This window comes from Somniosus microcephalus, chromosome 6, assembly GCF_052327205.1.
Source record: "Somniosus microcephalus isolate GS21.2 chromosome 6, FLI_Smic_1.0, whole genome shotgun sequence".
Classification (NCBI taxonomy): domain Eukaryota; kingdom Metazoa; phylum Chordata; class Chondrichthyes; order Squaliformes; family Somniosidae; genus Somniosus; species Somniosus microcephalus.
Window position 1 is genome coordinate 162,613,425 of NC_140992.1, and position 3,439 is coordinate 162,616,863.

The following is a 3,439-nucleotide window of genomic DNA, read 5'->3' on the forward strand; positions in this document are numbered from 1 at the left end:
CTTCAATCTCCTCTCCTCTCTCTCCCCCATAAATCCCCTCTCCTCTCTCACCCTGCAATCCCCTCTCCTCTCTCTTCCCCTTCAATCCCCTCTCCTCTCTCCCTGTTCAATCAACTCCCCTCTCTCCCCCTTCAATCCCCTCTCCTCTCCCCCTCTTCAATCAACTCCCCACTCTCCCTCTTCAATCCCCTCTCCTCTCTCTCCACTTCAATCCGCTCTCCTCTCTCCCTCTTCAATCCCCTCTCCTCTCTCTCCCCCTTCAATCTCCTCCCCTCGCTTCCCCTTCAATCCCCTCTCCTCTCTCCCCCTTCAATCCCCTCTCCTCTCTCCCCCTTCAATCCCCTCTGCTCTCTCTCCCCCTTCAATCCCCTCTGCTCTCTCCCTCTTCAAACCCCTCTCCTCCCCGTCCCCTACAATCCCCTCTCCTCTCTCCCCCTTCAATCCCCTCTCCTCTCTCCCTCTTCAATCCCCTCTCCTCTCTCTCCCCCTTCAATCTCCACTCCTCACTCTCCCCCTTCAATCTCCTCTCCTCGCTTCCCCTTCAATCCCCTCTCCTCTCTCCCCCTTCAATCCCCTCTCCACTCTCCCCCTTGAATCCCCTCTGCTCTCTCTCCCCCTTCAATCCCCTCTGCTCTCTCTCCCCCTTCAATCCCCTCTGCTCTCTCTCCCCCTTCAATCCCCTCTGCTCTCTCCCCCTTCAATCCCCTGTCCTCTCTCCCCTTCAATCCCCTCTCCTCTCTCCCCCTTCAATCCCCTCTCCTCTCTCCCTCTTCAATCCGCTCTCCTCACTCTCCCCGTCCAAACCCTCTCCTCACTCTCCCTCTTCAATCCCCTCCCCTCTCTCACTCTTCAATGCCCTCTTCCCTCCCTCCCCCTTCAATCAACTCTCCTCTCTCCCCCTTCAGTCCCCTCTCCTCTCTCCCTCTTCATTCCCCTCTCCTCTCTCCCCCTTGAATCCCCTCTGCTCTCTCTCCCCCTTCAATCCCCTCTGCTCTCTCACCCCCTTCAAACCCCTCTCCTCTCTCCCCCTTCAATCCCCTCTCCTCTCTCCCCCTTCAATCCCCTCTTCTCTCTCCCCTTCAATCCCCTCTCCTCTCTCCCCTTCAATCCCCTCTCTCTCTCCCTCTTCAATCCCCTCTTCTCTCTCTCCCCTTCTATCCACTCTCCTCTCTCTCCCTATTCATACCCCTCCCCTCTCTCAATCTTCAATGCCCTCTCCTCTGTCTCCCCCTTCAATCTCATCCCCTCTCTCCCCCTTCAATCCCCTCTCCTCTCTCTCCACTTCAATCCCCTCTCCTCTCTCTCCCCGTAAATCCCCTCTCCTCTCTCCCCCTTCAACCCACTCTCCTCTTTCCCTCCTTCAATCCCCTCTCCTCTCTCCTCCTTCAATCTCCTCTCCCTTCTCTCCTCCTTCAATCCATTCTCCTCTCCGATCCTTCAATCCCCTCTCTCCCCCTTCAATCCACTCTCCTCTCTCCCTCTTCAAAAGCCTCTCCTCTCACTCCCTCTTCAACCCACCCTCTCTCACTCACCAAACCACTCTCCGCTCTCCCCTTTCAATCCCCTCTCCTCTCCCCCCTTCAGTTCCCTCTCCTCTCTCTCCCCTTCAATCCCCTCGCCTCTCTCTCCCCCTTCAATCCCCTCTCCTATCTCTCCCCCTTCAATCCCCTCTCCTATCTCTCCCCCTTCAATCCACTCTCCTCTCTCCCCTTCAATCCCCTCTCCTCTCTCTCACCTTCAATCCCCTCTCCTCTCTCTCCCCCTCAATCCCCTCTCCTTTCTCTCCCCCTTCAATCCCCTCTCCTATCTCTCCCCTTTCAATGCACTCTCCTCTCTCTCCTTCAATCCCCTCTCCTCTCTCTCCCCCCTCAACCCCCTATCCTCTCTCTCCCCTTCAATCCCCTCTCCTCTCTCTCCCCCTTCAATCCCCTCCCTTCTCTCCCCCTTCAATCCCCTACCCTATCTCTCCTTCAATTCACTCTCCTCTCCCCCTTCAATCCCCTCTCCTCTCTCTCCCACCTCAGACGCTCTCCTCTCTCTCCCCCTTCAATCCCCTCTCCTATCTGTCTCTCTTCAATCCCCTCACCTCTCTCTCCCCCTTCAATCCCCTCTCCTCTCTCCCCCTTCAGTCCCCTCTCCTTTCTCTTCCCCTTCAATCCCCTCTCCTCTCTCCCTCTTCAATCAACTCCCCTCTCTCCCCCTTCAATCCCCTCACCTCTCTCCCTCTTCATTCCCCTCTCTTATCTCCCTATTCAATCCCCTCTCCTCTCTCTCCCCTTCAATCCCCTCCCCTCTCTCCCTCTTCAATCCCCTCTCCTCTCTCCCCCTTCAATCCCCTCTCCTCTCTCCCCCTTCAGTCCCCTCTGCTCTCTCTCCCCCTTCAATCCCCTCTACTCTCTCCCTCTTCAATCTCCTCTCCTCTCTCTCCCCCTTCAATCCCCTCTCCTCTCTCTCCTTCAATTCCCTCTCCTCTCACCCCTTCAATCCCCTCTCCTCTTTCTCACCCCCTCAACCCCCTCTCCACTCTCTCCTCCTTCAATCCCCTCTCCTCTCTCTCCCCCGTCAATCCCCTCTCCTCTCTCCCCCTTCAACCCCCTCTCCTCTCCCCCTCTTCAATCCACTCCCCACTCTCCCTCTTCAATCCCCTCTCCTCTCTCTCCCCTTCAATCCGCTCTCCTCTCTCCCTCTTCAATCCCCTCTCGTCTCTCTCCCCCTTCAATCCTCTCTCCTCACTCTCCCCCTTCAATCCCCTCTCCTCTCTCCCCCTTCAATCCCCTCTCCTCCCTCCCCCTTCAATCCCCTCTGCTCTCTCTCCTCCTTCAATCCCCTCTGCTCTCTCCCTCTTCGAACCCCTCTCCTTTCCCTCCGCCTTCAATCCCCTCTACTCTCTCCCCTTCAATCCCCTCTTCTCTCTCCCTCTTCATTCCCCTCTCCTATCTCCCTCTTCAATCCCCTCTCCTCTCTTCCCCTTGAATCCCTTCTGCTCTCTCTCTCCCTTCAATCCCCTCTGCTCTCTCCCCCTTCAATCCCCTCTGCTCTCTCTCCCCCTTCAATCCCCTCTGCTCTCTCCCCCTTCAATCCCCTGTCCTCTCTCCCCCTTCAATCCCCTCTCCTCTCTCCCCTTCAATCCCCTCTTCTCTCTCCCCTTCAATCCCCTCTCCTCTCTCCCCCTTCCATCCCCTCTCCTCTATCCCCTTCAATACCCTCTCTCTCTCCCTCTTCAATCCCCTCTCCTCTCTCTCCCCATCTATTCCCTCTCCTCTCTCTCCCTGTTCATACCCCTCCCCTCTCTCACTCTTCAATGCCATTTCCTCTCTCTCCCCCTTCAATCTCACCCCCTCTCTCCCCCTTCAATCCCCTGTCCTCTCTCTCCCCCTCAATCCCCTCTCCTATCTTTCCCCTTCAATCCCCTCTCCTATCTCTCCCCCTTCAATCCACT